Below are 20,389 nucleotides of genomic sequence, written 5' to 3' on the forward strand. Positions count from 1 at the left end.
GTGGTGGCGCGCCTGTAATCCAGCTACTCAGGAGGCTGAGGCAGGAGAATCGCTTGAACTCGGGAGGCAGAGGTTGCAGTGAGCCGAGATCGTGTCACTGCACTCCAGCCTGGGTGACAGAGACACCATCTAAAAAAAAAACAATAAAATTAAAATTAAAATAAATAAAATAAGAGAGGAGCCTTCTACAAACTGCTGTAGAAGAGAAGACCATGATTACCTTAAATCTATCTGAAATAAAAATAGAATAAAATGAGGCAGAGTGGGAAGGGGGTTTGGCTTCAGCCTACCCTTACTAGGCCATTCCTTCATGCATCTCCACTGATCACAAAATCTACGCCACTGCCTCACTGACGCCATAATATTAGAACCATGCATTTAAAAGAATTCCAGGAACTGACCTTAGGAGACAACCACGGTTGCCGAGTGTCCCACTTTGGGAAGGAATGTTGAACAATCGACTGATTTACAGTTGTTGCCTCCGGCCAGACCACAGGGCGGCCCTTTAACTCAAGATAACCAGAGCAAGTAGGTTTGCCGCCCTGCACGCCCTACCCCGATGTCAGTTCCCGCGCTTTGCCTCTTAAGAAAGCCCGACTCGCGCTCCGGAGCTCCCAGCAGAGGCCGCTGCCTCGCCTCCCACTTGTCAGGCCCGGCTGGAAGCGGCGGGAAACCTCTCTTCACACCTCGGTGACCTGGTGGCTGCCGGGACACAGAGGCTTTGGGTGGTGGCATGTGTGCGGGGCGGGAAGAACCGCGCAGAGGCCACTGGAGCGCAGGGCCCCGGAAGACGGAGCTAGGGACGGGCTAGGCCACCTCTTTAGGCCACGGCGCGGGGCAGATCCGGTCCTCGGGCGACCGCTCTGTCCCAATTGGGCGAGACCTACCTGGTCCTGATGACAACGGACAACTGCCTTAACGGCCGGAAGGTCAGCGGAGTCCCGGATGAGGACGAGTGGAACGATAATGGCCGTGGGGCGGTTGGCCTTCCTTCTACCAGACCTTGATGTGGGAAGAGAGAAATGGAGTAACAGGCCCCATTTGGCGCTTTGGAGATGCCCACGCTTTGGGAAGATGTACCGGCGTTTATAGAAGGTCTGTGTATATAATGTGAGAAAACTGCTCTCAGCTTCCCCCAAAACTTTTACAAGACAACGTTTGCCACATCTAGCCCTTCCAGAGGGAAAGAAGCTGCCGACGTATGATAGAGTAAGAATATCACACATCTTGTAAATTCCCATTTGTTTTTTAAAAAATCGTAGAAAATAAACATCTTCTGTAGATGACTTTTTGAAATGGAGTTTTTGCACCACCTCTGGAAGCAACACCAGGAGCAGACACATACACGTTTGTTCAGTGGGTCCTATGCCAGACTGGTCATATTTAGAAGACGTTTACATATTATAATCATTGTCTTGTGTGTGCATTTTATTCCTCACTACTGTTTATGTAGCTGACAACTTCAAGTACTTTTTGAAATGTCTAGTCTTTTTTTTTTTTTTTTTTTTTTTTTTTTTTGATATGGAGTCTCTGTTGCCCAGGCTGGAGTGCAGTGGCATGATCGTGGTCGCCTCCCATGTACAAGTGATTCTCCTGCCTCAGTCTTCCAAGTAGCTGGGATTACAGGCACGTGCCACCATGCCCAGCTAATTTTTGTATTTTTAGTAGAAACAGAGTTTCACCATTTGGCCAGGCTGGTTTTGAACTCCTGACCTCAAGTGATCCGCCCACCTTGGCCTCCCAAAATGCTGGGATTACAGGCCTGAGCCACTGCTCCTGGAAATGTCTAGTCTTTTTAGATGTTCTGAAGTGTCTAATTTGTGTTAAAATTAGAAATAGTAAAATAACACATTTGGTAAATATCTTTTGGTTAAAATTCGTATGAAATGTTTTAAGAGGAGAATGGCCAACTACCAGTTCAGTAACACACGTTGTGTTTATACACTAGTTCAGGGGAGGAGGAGAAGGAGGCTGTGCAGACAGCCCTATGCCACCAGTGTGCTTACAGTGAGGCAAGATTAGCTATTGTCTCTCATGTCTGTTCACTTTGTTTTCCTTATCTGTGTATACAGTGTTTATAGAGAAAAACAAGCCCTAATTTACATGTAGACTTTCTAGACATTAAAGAGGTTTCCAGTATATAACAAAAGTAGAGTTAGTAAACTAATATATTTTGAACATTTTGTTTTAAAATTCCTTGGGAAGATTGTCTTCTGAAAATTTGAACATTATTGGCCACTGGGTTGAGATGGGAAGGGTTCTAGGCTGGAATATTTTTATTTGAAAGACACTTTCAGATTTTAACTATTGTTACATGTGTACAGTTTATTCAAGACTGCTTTGCAGGACCAGCACGGTGACTCACGCCTGTAATCCAAGCACTTTAGGAGGCCGAGGTGGGTGGATTGCTTGAGGCCAGGAGTTCAAGACCAGCCTGGCCAACATGGTAAAACCCCATCTCTACTAAAAATAGAAAAATTAGCTGGGTGTGGTGGTGCATGCCTGTAATCCCAGCTACTTGGAAGACTGAGATGGGAGAATCACTTGAACCTGGGAGGTGGAGGTTGCAGTGAGCCAAGATCATACCACTGCACTCCAGGCTGGGTGATGGAGCAAGACCCTGTCTCAAAAAAAAAAAAAAAAAAAAAAAAAAAAAAAAAAAGACTGCTTTGTATATAGTGGGCAAATATACTCCTTACCTGAAACATCTAGCCTATCTAGATGTTTAGAAGTGCCTGGCATATGTTAAATGTACAGGTAACATTTAACCTCTATTGTAAAAGTAAGAGTAAAATAATCACTTAAAAATATCTTTTTGCTAAAATTCATAAGAAATAGTGTCTTTTGAAAGTGGAATTGTTGCCGGGCGCGGTGGCTCACGCCTGTAATCCCAACACTTTGGGAGGCCAAGGCGGGTGGATCATGTGAGGTCAGGAGTTCGAAACCAGCCATGGTCAACATGGTGAAACTCTGTCTCTACTAAAAATACAAAATCAACTGGGCATGGTGGCGCATGCCTGTATTCCCAGCTTCTTGGGAGGCTGAGGCAAGAGAATCACTTGAACCTGGGAGGCAGAGATTTCAGTGAGCCAAGATCATGCCATTGCACTCCATCCTGGGCAACAAGAGTAAAACTCCATTTCAAAAAAAAAAAAAAGAAAAGAAAAGAAAGTGGAATTGTTAAACCACCTCTGTGAGCGGTATAGTAGTGTCTATACTTGTTTAATGGTTTAGTGGAAGTGGGAGGAAAGATATTGCAAAAGGTAATATGCTAGTGTGTTTATACTTGGACTTTTTAGACACCATTTTTCTGTATGTTTTGTGGATTTTGTTTTGCAGTGTATAAACTTTATAATAAACAAATGAGTCATAATTTTGCAACATCTAGTCCCTTAGATGTTAGAGGTTGCCAGTGTATGACAAAGTACTCAGTAAAATTAGCACCTTTTGTACACTTTGTGTTGAAATTCATAGGAAAGCTTGTCTTCTGTAAATGACTTTTGGATACAAATTTGTTCCACCATCTCTAAGCATTACATGTGCCTGTACGTGTCCACTGAATTGAAGTCAGAGAGAAGGAAGTGAGGAGGGAATGGTTCAAGACCAAAATGATCGTATTTGGAAGATACCTCAGATTACAACTATTGTTGCATGTATGCAATTTTATTTAACAGTGCTGTGTACATGGTGGAAAAGTTATATGAAATATCTAGTATTTTCAGCTATTTAGAAGTGCTTGATGTATTTAAAAGTAGAAGTAGTTGAATGACACTTTTAAATAGCTTTTAAGACTGATGGGAAATACTGTGTTTGGAAGTGGAATTGTTAAACCACCTCTCTGAACAGTGTGCTCTCTACTTGTTCGTTGAGTTGAGGGAGGTGGGTGGAAAGAAACTGCAAAAGGTGTGTTGTTAGTACTAGAAAATTTCAGCTTATTCATTGCCTTATATGTTATGTGCATTTCATTTAACTTTGCTATATTGTGCATATTGTGTATATACTGGATAAATGAGTTGTCAAGTGTATATTTTATAATATACAGTCTCTAGATATTAAAATTTATAATATCTAGTTAATTTTTATAACATCTAGTCTCTAGATATTAAAGAGGTTGCCAGTTTATGACAAAAGTAGTGTTAATAAACTAACATTTTGTACACTTTGTGTTAAACTTCATTTAAAGACTGTCTTCTGAAAAGGACTTTTGGAAATGAAATGATAACATCGGCTAAGTGACACACGTGCCTATATCCACTGGGTTTGTGGTGGAGAGGAGTTGGAAGAAATTAAGGATTCTAAACTAGAATGTTTCAATTTAGAAGACACTTTCAGATATAACCACTGTTACATGTATGTAGTTTATTCAACACTACTGTGTATATAGTGGACAAACTTAAGTCCTTATTTGAAAAGTCTAGGCTTTCTAAGTGTTTAGAAGTGCACAAAATACATTGTAGATATCCTTTTGATTCATATGAAATATTATCTTTTGAAAATTGATCAAACTACTTCCCTGAGCAGTACACATTATTATATTTGTGCTGGTTCAGGGAGGAAGGAGAAGAAAGTGCAAAGGGCTTTATACCAGTGTGTTTATGGTCTTTTACTGTGCCGTGTATATAGTGTATATAAATCCACAAAGGAGTCCTAATTTACAACATCTAGTCTTTCCAGATGTTAAGGAGGTTGCTAGTGTATGACAAAAGTAGAGTTAGTAAACTGATACATTGAGTACAGTTTGTGTTAAAATTCATAGAGTGTTCCTAAAAACACAGAAGTGAGCTGGGCGCAGTGGCGCATGCCTGTAATCCCAGCACTTTGGGAGGCCGAGGCGGGCAGATCACGAGCTCGGGAGATCGAGACCATCCTGGCTAACGCGATGAAACCCTGTCTCTACTAAAAATACAAAACAATTAGCCGGGCATGTTGGCACACGCCTGTAGTCCCAGCTACTCGGGATGCTGAGGCAGGAGAATCGCTTGAACCTGGGAGGCAGAAGTTGCGGTGAGCCGAGATCACGCCACTACACTCCAGCCTGGGCAACAGAGTGAGATTCCGTCTCAAAACAAAACAAAAAAACCCCCACAGAAGTGAAATTGTTAAAATCTCTAACTGGATGCTTATACCTCTTCTGGATGCTCACACCTGTCCACAGGGTTAATTTAGAGGTGAGAAGGGGAAGAATTCTAGGCCATAATGTTCCTATTTAGAAGACACTTTTAAATTATAGCCTGTGTTATGTATGTGCACCATTTATTCAATGCTACTGTATATACAGTGGAAAACAACTCCGATCTGAAACATCTTGTCTTTCTAGATGCCTAAAAGCACACAACATAGGTTAAAAGTAGAGACTAAGTAACACAACATAGGTTAAAAGTAGAGACTAAGTAACACCTTTCACCAAAATTGCCTAGGAGTGGTTGTATTTGGGAATGGAATTGTTAAACTTGATGTTTTGGAGAGTATACTGACTTTTCACTGGGTAGTGGCAAGTTGTGGAGGAAGAAGTATGTAGGGGGAAGAGTTCTGTACAGGTGAGTTAGATTAGTTCAGATGGTCTAACCATTGTTCTATATGTGCATTTTAGTTAATATTGTTGTATATTAAAAGGTAAGTCCTTTTGCTCAAAGTGTGTTGGAAGTAGAGGTAGTAAAACAATCCCTTTATATCCTTGTATTAGTTTTTAGGAAGGCCTGTCTTCTGGGAGTGACCTTTGTTAATCCACCTCTTGGAGCTGGACATAGCCACTTGGATGGTGGAAGAGGGAGAAGAGGAAAGGTGAAGGGAAAGGCTCTTTGCTAATATCTCCATTATCTAGAACATGGTTTTAGATGATAACCATATGTCTATATGAGCCCTTTACTTTTCAGTAAACATCTTTAGAAGAGATGTATCTTGGACATGGAATTGTGAAACCACCACTGGGCAATGTTTATCAGGACTTGTTCATCAGGTTAGCAGTAGAGGGGCAGAAGGAAGTATAAAGGGAGAGATGAATGCAGATGTGTCCATATTTCCATTTTGATGAGAGCCATTGATATATGTGCATCTCCTTTGGCTGTACTATAGGAACACATGAAGTAATTCAAGGGAAACATATCTTCTTGCTAATATTTTAATGGTATAGATCTGTTAATGAATTCTCTTAGAAACCTTATACTTAGTGTATTCACTTGCTTTATGTTTTATTTTAAATTGAGCACTAAGGGAATGCAGTATTTTAATCAGAACTCTGCTAATGCTTTTATCTAGAGGCATGTTGTCATTTTTGCCTTCTATGAAATTTTTGTCCCCAAAAAAGGCAGGATTACATTTTTTTTCTAACAGACTGAGTTGGTGCTGTATATTCTTGGTCATCAAAATACTCATATAGCTTTGCAATTCTGAATTGGTAAATACTTATAATGTGTAAAAAGCATAATATATACTATATACTGTGCAATCTCAATCCCATATAACTGGATGTTATGTCTACACACACATGGGACCTAGAAGGACACATCAAAATATAAACTACTTGTGATTGTGGATGACTTTGTTCTTTGTTTCTTGTGGTTTTTTTTTTCCTTTCTTCCTTCCTTCTTTCCTTCCTTCCTTCCTTCTTTCTCTCTCTCTCTTTCTTTTTTTTTGGAGTCTCACTCTGTCACCCAGGCTGGAGTGCAGTGGTGTGACCTCGGCTCACTGCAACCTCCACCTCCCAGATTCAAGCAATTCTCCTGCTTCAGCCTCCTGAGTAGCTGGGATTACAGGCTCACACCACCACACCCAGCTAATTTTTTGTATTTTTAGTAGAGATGGGGTTTCATCATGTTGGCCAGGCTGGTCTCAAACTCCTGACTTCAGGTGATCCACCCACCTCAGACTCCCAAAGTGCAGCGATTACAGGCGTGAGCCACCACGTCTGGCCTCTTGTGTTTTTTAATTTCCTATAATGCACATATTACCTTTAAAAAAAAAGGTTATTTTAAAAACCTGGGGAATAAAAAGCCCTAATGGTTTTAAGCGATTCTTGTACCTCAGCCTCCCGAGTAGTTGGGATTACAGGTGCCTGCCACCACAGCCGGCTAATTTTTGTATTTTTAGTAGAGACGGGGTTGCACCATGTAGCTAGGCTGGTCTTGAACTCCCAACCTCAAGTGATCAGCCCTCCTCGCCTCCCAAAGCACTTGGATTTCAGGCTTGCGTCAACATGCCCGGACTCCATGCCATTTCTTTCTTGAAGGTCAATTTGTCCAGGAGAATTTTCCACATTGTGGATTTAGCTGATTGCATCATTATAATGTTATTAAACACATTTCTGTATCTCCAATATTTACTCTAAACAAATGATTTTTATCTATTTGATTATAGAAATTTAATTTTCAACACCAGTATTTTATTGTGGTCCTGGTTATGTTCTACTTTATTATGGGTCACATGATTTGTGGTTGTCTCACATCTGATGATATAAAATTTAGCTTTGGTTTTAGGTGACATCAGCCTGCTCCAACCATTCTGCAGTCTTTCATCCAATTTCATCTCATGGTTATAGCAGCCATTGCCAATTGTGACCTGGATGTGTTACAGCAATACCAGTTGCAAAATATTGACTCTAATTTTGTAATGTCTCCTGCATTTATTAGCTGTTATTTCCTGAGAAGAAAAATCTTTCCCTCATCAACTATATGTTTATCCTGAAATACATTCCATACGGGAGAGAGAGGATAAATACTTGATTCTTTTCCTTCATTTGTTAGCTTTCAAAATAAAACTGATATTCAAAAACATTCAAAGGTTGAATATGGAAAAGCTATTTTGTGTGTGTGTGTATATGAATGTGTATGTTTATGTTAACTTTGCATCCAGCTTCTTGGTAAAGACCAAATTCTCTATTTATAATTAGTTTTTCATTTTGAGGGGTGGCTTCCAGATATATAATCCTACCAAGATACATAGATAGCTTTATCCCATTCTATCCAACAGTTAATCCTTTAATTACTTTTTCATGTCTAAATGCTTTGGCTAATACCTCCATTACAATGTTTAGTAGTAGTGAAGATAATGAATATCCTTGTCTTGTCATGAAAAATAATTTAAATGTATTTGATCACAAAATACTGTAAAAAGACTTAAATAGGGAATATATACCATAAACACCTCCCCCCCCCCCTTTTTTTTCAGACAATGTTTTGCTCTCTTTGCCCAGGCTGGAGTGCAGTGACACAATCAGAGCTCACTGCAGCCTTAACCTCCTGGGCTCAAGTGATCCTCCTGCCTCAGACTCCCAAGTAGCTAGCTGGGAATACAGGCATGCACCACCATGACCTGCTAATAAAAAAAAAAAACATTGTTTGTAGAGATGAGGTCTCTCTGTGTTGCCCAGGCTGGTCTGGAACTCCTGGGCTCAAGCAATTCTTCTGCCTCAGCTTTTCAAAGTTCTGGGATTACAGGCATAAGCCACCATGCCCAGCCTCATAAACATCTATTAACATTATATATTATACAGAATTATTTATCAGAATAAAACATAATTTCTAGAAATCAATAAGTTAAAAAGGGGAAAACTGGTTTCTTTCCTCTCATACTATATATTTGATCAATATTTCATACTAGCTCTGGCGTAGGCAAATCACCTTTAATTTGGATTGATTACCATATGTAGGTGTTGTGGGAGACTTTTTTGTGTTAGGGGCAGTGGAGGTGGTCTTCTAGTTAAATGTGTTTGTAAAATGAGTTCAACATGTGTTGGGGACCAGCCTCAACACCACCCCTAGGGTACCCAAAGTCCGGTGGTGACAAAGGATTGAGAAGAGACAAGTTAAGAGTAAAGGTGGGGAGCCAGGGGGCCAGTTGCAAAATGGAGGCTGCAAAAGGCTCAGAGCTCTGGTCTCCGCTAAGAGTACAATCACTTAGATCTAACAAGCAGATGTTCCGGGCAAAAAAGTGAATAGGTGGCAGTGCGTCATAGCCGTAATCTATAGCAATAGCTGTTTAAATGAATCTCCTTTGTGCTCAAACGGCATATCTTTAACTTATCAGAGAGTAGCTAGTGGGAGCAGGCTAAACTAGGAGCCTGCACGTCTGTCCACATTCCAGTGTTTCGAAGGAGTGTCTTTCTCCTTGCACACAGTGTTTACAGATAAGAGAGCGGGTCTCGCTCTGAGCGTGGGAACATGATGGCAATTAGGAGGCTTTCCTCCTCAGAGGCCTCTTGTGGCTTTCCACAACTTATTGTCTCATATTTTTACGGCCAGTTTATGCAGGCACCCCACAAGCTCTTTTCCCACAAGCCCTTTTCCCAACAACATGTCGTTTATGTTTAATGACATTTTCTTGAACAAGAGATATTTGGATGCCTGGTCTCTCACACTCCCACTAAGCTATTTCAGCAAATGGGCAGTAGTTCTGGCTTCATTTAACCAGCCAATCCCATCTGTCTCATTCAGGTTAGATTTGGGAGGCACCCTATGCTATGGCAGACAGCATTTTATTGTCCTTCGTGTACCTATCACCCCATGATGCTAACGGGGCCCACTGCTTCCCTATCTGGTGATTCAAGAAAAGGTAAGGTATAGGGTGGTTGGAAGCTCAGAAGAAAGACATCAATAAGATATGTTTCTGCTATTAAACCTCCATGCTGTTCTTTGCTCCAAGAACTCTTCAGAATTCAGAAAAGAAAAGAAAAAAACAGTGAATAAAACAAAGGGTCTCTTATTATTTTATGTTTTTTCTGTTTTTTTCTTTCTGTTTTTCAGTAATACCATAGCATGAAATCCAAAGAAACCAGGCCGATTAATTTGCAAAAATGCTTGTTACAAAGGGTTCAAGACCTTCCTAGTGTGGCAATGCTATCTATCGATACGGATATTGAACACCGCAAAGGCTGTACAGACAAGCAGAAAATTGAGTGAGTGAGACCAGGTTTATTTAACGGGAGGGAGAAATGAAAGTGGAAAGTTGGGGGAGAAAGTGCTCACTCCCAAAACTGGTGGAGGTGCCGGGGATTGAACCCGGGACCTCGTACATGCTAAGCACGCGCTCTACCACTGAGCTACACCCCCAACCGCAGGCAACTTGCTTTGCATTTCTTTCATGATTTATAATCAGTATTTCTCAAAGATTTAGTAAATTGCAGTGAAATCATGAATGCAAACTCCGCAATTTGTGAAACAGCTAGCCTAGGTCCTGCACAAGCAGCGTCCAAAGAAAGCAACACAGTGAAATTACAAAGGAAGGAGCCTGAAAGCAGACAATCTGTTGTCTCTCGCATTTTCCAGCTTGATTTCCTGCTCTTTTCAACCATAAGGCCCCAGGAGGCCAAAGCCAGTAGCGCAGTACCAGCTGAGACCTACGTGTTTGAAGGGGAACTGTAGGGGGGCATCAAAGGGGATCCTCGCCTACCGAGTTCCAGTCCCCGCGCCCAGCGCCGCCTTTCTTGGAACAAATACTCTCAAATCACTTCCGTTTCCAAAAGCCCATAACGTCCACTGAACATTTAGTGGTGATGGCAGGGAACGTTCTTGCGAGCTCAAGATGTCATGAATCAATCACAAGGACAAACTGGAAACCTGGACCCGGCTGAGAGGCATCACGTAGGCACCCAGATCGGCACTTCTAGAGTACTTTACCTCCGACAAAACTCTGAGGGTCCCCTGCTAAGCCAAGCTGGTGGGGGTGGGGGTGGGGTAGTGGTGTTATTTGAAAAAAAGATGAATTAGGTTAAGGCAGGGCTGGCATCTGTTTCTTGGCGACCGATCTGTAGGAAACCATGGAGCAATGAAAAATTATTGGTTTCTCGAATGGTGAGGGGAGGTGGGGGAAGCTTCCCACGTTTTAAAGAGCTGGCCCAGCCAACCCAGATTCACAACTACTGACTTCTGAGGCACCTCCGTTGAAATCTCTCCCTCTCTCTTTCTGAAACAATTTATAACTCACTAAAAAGTTGAAAAAATAGAAATAATACAAAAATACCCTTCTATCTTTTACTCGGATTTAGATATTATTAATATTTTACCCATTTGCCTTATCATTTGCTGCTTCTCTCTCCTGTACGTTGCATACATCACTTCTATTTCCTTTACTAAGTATTTTACTATATACCCACAGTACTATTAGGAACTTTTGTAAATTTAACATTGATACAATAGCTGTATTTAATCTACAGTCTGCATTTCAAGTTGACCAATTGACTTGATGTTTCCCTCTCATACAGGATCTAGTCTAGGGTCAGGCGTTGCATTTAGTTGTCATATCTTTTTTAGTCTTCTTTAATGAAGAATATTTGCATAGTCTTCATTTTTTATGACATTGATATGTCATTTTAAAAATAGTGTTATTTTCATTTCTTTCTTTTTTTTTTCCGAGACAGAGTCTCGCCCTGTCGCCCAGCTGGAGTGCAATGGCTCGATCTCGGCTCACCTGCAACCTCTGCCTCCCGAGTTCAAATGATTCTCCTGCCTCAGCCTCCTGAGTAGCTGGGATTACAGGTGCCCGCCACTGCGTCTGGCTAATTTTTTTTTTTATATTTTCAGTAGAGACGGGTGTTTCACCGTGTTGGCCAGGCTGGTCTCAAAGTCCTGACCTCGTGATCTGCCCTCCTTGGCCTCCCGAAGTGCTAGGATTACAGGCCTGAGCCACCGCCCCGGCCTCATTTCATTTTTAAAAATAGAATGTCTTTCACTGACTGATACTTTCTCACGACTAGGCTCAGGGTATACGTTATCCATTGGAATACTAAATAATCTTGCATGCTTATATATTTTTCAGCCATTGGTCTGTACTTTTTGGTTCTTGCTTTAAAAAAATCTTCCCAACAAAGTCCCTTGATAGTACACTTTTTGTGACGTTTCTGGTCTCACAAAGGATTAAGGAATTCTTTAGAGGTCACTCAAAACAAACATAAATGAATATTTTCTGAGAGCTAAAGTGACTTAGAAACACCTGGAGCCCAGGTCAGGGTAGTGAGTAGTCAAAGCCGTAACTGTTAGAACTCTGCCTAAAGTTCCTGGGAGTTAGAACAGTTGGGAGCAAGAACTGCTGGAAGCCAGCCTGGACCAACAGAGGAGTGGGTTTAACCTGAAATCAGATACCAGTAGAAATACTACAACTGTGAGGATGAATATTTAATATCAGAAAAGCAGAGAGGTGGAGAAGCTGAGCCTGACACTCTTGTTATGGGGCAAAACCTGTAGTGAGACCAAGTGGTTCAGGGTCAAGTTTGTTCCCTAGCTCCGGGCAGAAGTAGAAATATATCCTCCCTGAAAGAAAACTTCCCCGAGTTAGGCCTGCAGAACGCTCTTATGTTAAGATCACAAAATAAGGTTAAAAATAAAGATTACTACAAACCGAAGAAGGTAAATTACTATGCTTGAGACTCAACAGATACAAAAAGTCATATTGAAACCTAAAGAACTGTAGATGTTAAATTTTAAGATACAAAATGTATAATAGCTATGTATGACATATATCAATAAATTAAGGATATGATTACAAATGGAAGTATGCAAAAGAGAGAGTAAAATTATGTAAAAATTTAGATTCAAGAAATAAAGACACAATAGTTAAAAAAAGATTTTTGTTTTTTGAGACAGAGTCTCGCTCTGTCAGCCAGTCTGGAGTGTAGTGGCACGATATCCGCTCACTAAAACCTCTGCCTCCTGGACTCAAGCAATTCTCCTGCCTCAGCCTCCTGAGTAGCTGGGGTGTGCCACCACGCCCGGCTAATTTTTGTAGTTTTAGTAGTGACAGGGTTTCACCATGTTGGCCAGGCTGGTCTTGAATTCCTGACCTCAGGTAATCCACCAGCCTCAGCCTCCCAAAGTGCTGGGATTATAGGCGTGAACCACCGTGCCCAGCCAAAAAAAATTCCTAATGGACAAGGCTAAATAGCATATTAGCTACAACTGGCAAAGGAATTACTAAGCTGAAAGATAAAGACAAAACATTAACCCAGAATACAGCAAAAATGGTTAAGAACATGGAACATATGAAGCAAGCTGAGATAGCTAAACACGACTGCGAATTATTTGCATCTCCTCCCATCAGAAGGTGGAGCCAAGTCTTATTCCCCTAACCCTGGAATGTGGGCTGCCTTTGTGATCTGCTTTGACCATTGGAACACAGTGGCAGTGCTGCTGTGTTACTTCCAAGTGCAGGTCTCAAGAAAGCTTGCAGCTTCAGTTCTCAACATGTTGGAACATTATCACTGTCTAAGAAAGCTGGGCAGTCCTGTTGGGGAGATCACATGAAGGAAAACTGATGAACTCCAGAAAATAGCCCTTGCCAAGTATCAAGACATCCAGGCATTAAGGGCATCCAGGAGCAGCGAGTCCCAGCTGACCTGCCAGCTCACATTAATTTGTAAATCCAGCTGATTTTACAAGGAGATGAGATGATACATTTCAGCTGAGTTCTATGTTGTTTTAAGCCACCGGGTTTGGAGTACTTTATTACACAGCCACAGAAAACTGATTTAAAAAAAACAATAATGGAAATGGAAGATTATGTGAAAATTCTGAAGTATACACGATTAGAGTTCAGGAATAAAAGAAGAGGAAAAAATGTAAGTGAGGTAATATTTAGATATAATAAACCTGGGAAATTTCCCAAATTGGAGAGAAAATTTTCACTTAGAGAGTCAGAAAGCAAATGTGTCACAAGCAAGTTAAAGAGAAACAACTATAACTACACACCTCATACTGAAACTGTGTTATATCAAACATAAGAGGATGTCTCAAATCAGCCAGAGAGAATGTATAGATTTTCTGCAAAGAAAGAACAATTAGAATGTTAACAAGCATCTTCATGGTAAAATCCAGGAAACAATAAAATATATTTTGGAAATATTGAAATAAAATAATTGCCAATCTAGACTTGTGTACCCATCAAAGTAAACTTTAAGGATGAGAAAGTGTTTGAAATTTTATTTAAAATTTATTTTGGTGCCTACAAATGGATAAATCCCAAAGTAGCAGCAACACAGAGTATTTAATATTATTTTAATATTTTCTTTTACTCAGCAGTCCACCTTTATGATTTGCTTTCCATAAATTAAAGCAACAATACTCCAAGTTCAATTTGAGTTTTGAATACTTTATTTCCATTCAGAGTTTAGTAATTACATTATTCTGTCACCAACGATAATCAAATGGCCTACCGAAGTAGCAAAAATCATAAAGCTATTATAAGCCAAGTCAATGGAATTTATAAAGTTAATATAAAACAGTGACTAGACTAATACATATATGAATTGTGCCCTACTAGACACATGCCAAAATCATAAGCTTTATTTAGAGAATGAGGTATTAGGGCAGAGAAGAAAGAGAGGTCATTATCATCAAAAATTATTAGGAAGATTTAGGCAAAAAGGGGTTGGGCACTGTGGCTCACGCCTGTAATCCCAGAACTTTGGGAGGCCGAGGTGGGCAGATCACCTGAACTCAGGAGTTTTGAGACCAGCCTGGCCAACATGGTGAAACACTGTCTCTACTAAAAACACAAAACTAGGTGGGTGTAGTGGTGCGCACCTGTAGTCCCAGTTACTTGGGAGGCTAAGGCAGGAGAATCACTTGAACCCAGGAGGCTGAGGTTTCAGTGAGCTGAGATCATGCCACTGCACTCCAGCCTGGGTGACAGAGCAAGATTCTGTGTCAAAAACAAAACAAAACATCACTATTTAAGTGTCATGAATTATCATCGTCATATGTAAGAAAAAATAACCCATCAGAAGAAATTAAATAAAAATTAAATTAAATTAAAAAATAAACCAAAGGACCTATTTAGGTCAAACTTTTAGTGAGTCTCTCTTTCTTCTTCACAGGCATTATATGCACTATCAGCATAGCCATAGTTCCCATAGCTGCCAGAAGGTACTCCTTCACTCAGGCCTGCATGCCTCATTATGTCAGAAGAGAGAGGGAAATGGAGAGCATAGCGGGGTGGGTGAGTAGGAAAGAGCTAGGGGTCACCCAGATCGTGTCTTCAGTACCAGGGTCCCACAGAACAACGACTTTTCCCCCCTCAAACACTTCAACATCGGTGGAGCCTTGAGAGTGAGAGTTCTGTCTGGGCGCAGTGGCTCACGTCTGTAGTCCCATCACTTCGGGAGGCTGAGGCGAGCGGATCACTTGAGGTCAGAAGTTCGAGACCAGCCTAGCCAACATGGCAAAATCCCATCTCCACTAAAAATACATACACATGAATTAGCCAGGTGTGGTGGTACATGCCTGTAGTCCCAGCAACTTGGGAGGTTGAGGTGAGAGGATCATTTGAGCCTGAGAGGCGGAGGCTGCAGTGAACTGAGATTGCACCACTGCAGTTCAGCCTGGGCGACAGAGCAAGACCCTGTCCCCCTCCTCCCCTTGAAACAAGAGTGAGAGTAATTTTGAATATCATTGACAAAAACAGGTAGTTGACAACTAACGCTTGCATTGAAAAAAGCTCTTGGCCGGGCGCCGGTGGGGGCCTCAGGGCCTGCTAATCCCGCACTGTGTGGGGAGGCCGAGACGGGCGGATCACGGAGGCTCAGAAATCGAGACTCATCCTGGCTAACACGGTGAAACCCCTCTTACTAAAAATACAAAAAAATAGCCGCGAGCGTGGGAGCGCCTGTAGTCCCAGCTAACTCCGCGAGCTGAGGCAGGAGCGGCAGAATGCCATAAACCCGGCGAGCGCGGAGCCTTGCGTGTAGCTGAGATCCTGGCCACTGCGGACTCCGAGCCCGGGCCGGTCGACATTAGAGCCAAGACTCCGTCTCAAAAAAAAAAAAAGAAAAGAACAGAAAAAGAAAAAAGCTCCCTTTCTAGTTTTGTTTATTAAAGCTTTCAAACTTACACAAGTTAGAGCGGGGAGTTTTCTGGATTCTGTGTTGGGGGGTGGGTGTGTGGTGGTTGGGAGTGAGAGTGTGGAATGGGTTGGGGTTGTAGGGTTGTGTGGGTTTGTTAAAGGTTAGAGCAGAATGGTGTACTGACTTTCCGGCAGACCTAGTAGACAACAATTAGCAGTCTTACTGTCGTTATTTCATTCATCCCTCCTTTTCTCCACTGAAGTATTTTAAGCTACTTCTAAGCATCATGTAATTTGATGTTTAAATACTTCAGTATATGTCTAAGAGAAAAGAACATTTTAAAAAATGGACTTATGTTATCAGGACCTCCTGAGGCTGTGTCACAGAAAACAAAAAGAATGAACAAACAAAACCATCATTTTAATAACTTTATCACTTCTAAAATATTTAACTAAAATTCTTAATATTATCTAATACCTAGTCCATGTTTGATTTTCCCAGTTATGCAAAAATTTTTTTATAGGTGAGTTGTTCGATTTATGATCCAAAGTAGGTTCATATATTGTTTCTGGGTGATAAATTTCTTAAAACTCTGTTTACTTTTTACATTTTACTTTTTTGAGAAATAGTCTCACTTTGTCACCCAGGCTGGAGTACAGTGGTGGGATCTCAGCTCACTGCAATCTCCTGGGCTCAAGCAATCCTCTAACCTCAGCCTCCCAAGTAGCTGCGACTACAGTCACACACCACCGTGCCTACCTAATTATTGTATTTTTAGTAATGATGGAGGTTTGCCATGTTGACCAGCCTGGTCTCGAACTCCTGGCCTCAGGTGGTCCGCCTGCCTTAGCCTCCCACAGTTCTGGGATTACAGGCATGAGCCACCACTCCACACCTACTGTTTTGATTTTCAATTCCCTAGTGACATATGATGTTGAGAATCTATAAATAAGCTTAGCTGCCATCTTCTTTAGTGAAGTGTCCAGATCTTTTGCCTACATTTTAACTAGGTCGTTTGTTTTCTTGTTAAATTTTTGAGAGTTCTTGTACATTTTCTTTTCGTTCCCTTAACAGTGTATTTCACAGAGAAGTTTTAATTTTAATGAAATCCAACTTTTTTCTTTTTTCAGATGTTTTGCTTTTGGTGTTGTCTTTATAAACTAATTGCCAAAGCTAACACAACCTAGATTTTCTCCTATGTTATCTGCTAGAAATTCTATAGGTTTGTGTTTTACATTTAGGTGTATAATCAATTTTTGGGTTAATTTTTATGAAAATGTTAAGGTCAATGTCTAAAGTCTTTTTTTTAACATATGGATCTCCAATTGTTTTATTAAAATTTGTTTAAAAAAATCATGCTTTTCTCCAATGAATTGCTTTTGCTCCCTTGTCAAAGATAAGTTTACTATAGGTCTATTTCTGAAACTCACTTCTTCCCATTCATTTATTTTTCTATTTTGACAACTGTATTAGTCTATTTTCACACTGCTGATAAAGACACACCCAAGACTGGGCAATTTACAAAAGAGAGAGGTTTACTGGACTTACAGTTCCATGTAGCTGGGGAGGCCTCACAATCATGGTGGAAGGTGAAAGCCATGTCTCACATGGTGGCAGACAAGAGAAGAGTTTGTGGAGGGAAACTCCCCTTTTTAAAACCATCAGATCTCATAAGACTTATTCACTATCATGAGAACAGCACGGAATGACCTGCCCCCATGATTCAATTACCTCCCACAAGGTCCCTTTCATAATGTGTGGGAATTCAAGATGAGATTTGAGTGGGGACACACCTAAACCATATCACAACACTACACTGTCCTGATTACTGTAACTTTGACATTGGGTAGTGTTAGTTTTTCAGCATTGTTCTTTTGCATGATGTTGGCAATTCTGATTCTTTTGCCTTTCCATGTAAATTTTGAGTTTGTTTGTTTTTTCTAAAACTAAGTAACCCACGGGGTTTTGATTGGGATTGTGTTGAATCTATAGATCAAATGGAAAGAACTGATGTCTTGACAATATTGAGTTTTCCTATCCATGAACATGGAATATCTCTCCATTTATTTGGATTCTCTGATCACTTTAATCAGAGTTTTGTAGCTTTCCTCACATAGATCTTGTACATATCTGGTTAGATTTATATTTCAGTATCCTGTTTCTTTTTTGTTTTCTGTTTCTTCTTTTCTTTTTTTGGTGCTAATATAAATAGTGTTGCTTTCTTAATTTCAAATTCCAAATGAGTATTGTTAGTATGTGGAAAAGGAATTGAATTTCATATATTAACCTTGTATCTTGCAACCTTGCTATAATTACTTTCTTCTTTTCTTTTCTTTTCTGTTCGACAAAGTCTCACTCTGTCACCCAGGCTGGAGTGCAGTGGTGTGATCTCGGCTCACTGCAACCTCCACCTCCTGGGTTCAAGCGATTTTTGTGCCTCAGCCTCACGAGTATCTGGGATTACAAGCGCGCGCCACCGCACTCAGCTAATGGTTTTTTGTTTGTTTGTTTGTTTGTTTTGTTTTTTTAGTAGACACAGGGTTTCACCATGTTGGCCAGATTGGTCTCAAACTCCTGACCTCAAGTGATACACCCACCTCAGACCGGAAAATCATAACTGGCCTCATTAAAATAGATAACTACGATTGTTTGAATCATTAAATAAACAAATCTTTAGTCCTCTAACCAAGGGATCACAGGTCAGTTTCCCATGCTGGGTAGTTGTACGGTGAGGATGGAGATATGAAATTTGGTAAAGGAACTTGATGGGGGGAGAAGACAGTCCCTTCTGCCTAAACAGAAGTAAAGGTTTCAAAGGAAGGAAAAACAAAACAAAACAACAACAACAACAACAACAAAACCCAGCATTTGGGCAAGAAATAATCTCTCCAATTTTTTCCACCAGATACAGAAAAGCAGAGAAGCCCTAGAGAGTAGATGGGTTCCTTGGTGCTGGGTTTATTTAAAATTGTCAAAGTCAGCTTTTTCCTGGATAGATAAAAACTATGGGATGAAGTTGGTGAAGTAGCCCGCCCAGGTCACAGGGTGAGTGGGACAGAACCCCGACCCAAGCTAGCTGGCTCCTGTTCTAGGAAAGATTTCCCGACCCGACCCTTTAAGTGTTGGTGGCAGCCAGGCTAAATCATCTTACGCAGTAACATTCCAAACTACTCTAGAACGAAAATGCTCACATCGGGGAGTCTTTCTACTTTTTTTCCAACCCTGTTTTGACCCATTGCTGCATATCGCAGCAATGCAATAATTCCAAACCCCAGAGAAAGAATAAGAGAGAGATGAAAGCGTCTCCTTGCTGTCTGGCATATCTCAGAAGCAAAAACGTATAAGGGAATCACAGAGCCTGTTTGTTGTTCGTTGTAGTTTATTTACTAATTTCTGGCACCTCCCAGAAAACAGGAATCCCTGGAGATGTTCTTATCAGGAGAAGGAATAATCCGGTCCCTCCAAAGGGAGAACACAGAGTAGCTGGCTGGAGCCAGGTCAGCAAATCAGAATTCAAATCCTATGTCCATTCATTCCGGTGTTCAGCAAGGATCTACGTGTTTAATACCTACGCGTACTGTTTTTATCCGTTCGTTTGATATGTGCCGAGTAACTGAACCACTCTAGGTGTCATTTATCACTTTTGTGGTTGCTGCGAAATGTACCTAAAAATACTCGATTCTGAGTGTCGTTGTAAGGACTGAATCAGGATTACGCCAGAAAAAAAAAAAACAATTAAAAATAGTATTATTACAGGACTAACTGTGCGGAGGAAGAAAATGACTTTACCACACTTAACATGTGACGAGGTGGCCGAGTGGTTAAGGCGATGGACTGCTAATCCATTGTGCTCTGCACGCGTGGGTTCGAATCCCATCCTCGTCGTTTCGTGAGGTTTTATTTAACCCTCTAAAAAGATGGGTCTGGATGCTGCATAGTTAGCATTTATCTTTGGTAGATTAATTCGCCAAGAAACCGAGTAAATTACTGAATGTATCTTAACTGGCCTCTGCTAATTTTCGGTTCTGAGTATAAGATTCTCTCAGTCTTGGCGAGCATTCCTTGTCAGCAACACTGATTATACTTGTAAGTTAAATTAGCCAGTTGAGACACCACTTTGGGTAGTGTTTACTTTTCCCTCCAAATGGTAACCTTCTTAAGGGCAAGAAATATTTATGTTCTCCATAGAGTTTCCAGTTCTTCTGAGGGAGCAACTGAATAATTAATTGAGGGCTACAGAAAAATATTGTCAATAAACTTAAAGTAAATGATAAAAATCACTCACATAAATATATACAACAAATTATTGATACTATGTTTTGCAGGTATTTTCAGCCTAAGTTTAACTGAAATTTTTACTGTTTGCTAACTTTAAAGTGCCCATCCCCGACAAAATACTTAACCATTATTGTCTGTTGATCTCTAGCTTTGAGGAGGATTTGTCTCCGCTTAGAGATGCCACAAAGCTGAAAAATATACTCCATACAACATTCCCAGTTAGATCTAAAGATGCTTCCATAAACAAGACAGAGAGGAATGTCCATATTGAATAGTTTCTTTTTCTTTTTTTTTTTTTTTTTTTTGACAGAGTCTCGCTCTGTCCCCCAGGCTGGAGTGCAGTGG

At 40.7% G+C, this 20,389-nt stretch overlaps 1 protein-coding gene and 2 non-coding genes across 5 annotated transcripts in view; 2 read left to right on the forward strand and 1 right to left on the reverse strand.

Annotated features, from left to right (window-relative positions):
• Positions 1–373: 373 nt before the first annotated feature.
• SCAND3 (SCAN domain containing 3) overlaps positions 374–20,389 on the forward strand; it is a 44,882-nt gene continuing 24,866 nt past the window's right edge. The window contains exons 1-2 of one of the 3 annotated variants that reach the window (XM_017889170.1): positions 374–1,209; positions 9,738–9,889. The gene's annotated coding sequence lies outside the window, so the exon portion shown is untranslated. The remainder of the gene's footprint in view (positions 1,210–9,737; positions 9,890–20,389) is intronic. The other 2 variants (XM_017889172.1, XM_017889171.1) reach the window with 2 other exon arrangements.
• On the reverse strand, positions 9,972–10,043 carry TRNAA-AGC (transfer RNA alanine (anticodon AGC)). The gene has a single exon. It is a non-coding gene; the product is annotated as a tRNA-Ala (tRNA).
• Positions 19,570–19,651, forward strand: TRNAS-GCU (transfer RNA serine (anticodon GCU)). Its single transcript has one exon. It is a non-coding gene; the product is annotated as a tRNA-Ser (tRNA).

Source organism: Rhinopithecus bieti, unplaced genomic scaffold (assembly GCF_001698545.2).
Source record: "Rhinopithecus bieti isolate Rb0 unplaced genomic scaffold, ASM169854v2 scaffold_18466, whole genome shotgun sequence".
Classification (NCBI taxonomy): Eukaryota; Metazoa; Chordata; class Mammalia; order Primates; family Cercopithecidae; genus Rhinopithecus; species Rhinopithecus bieti.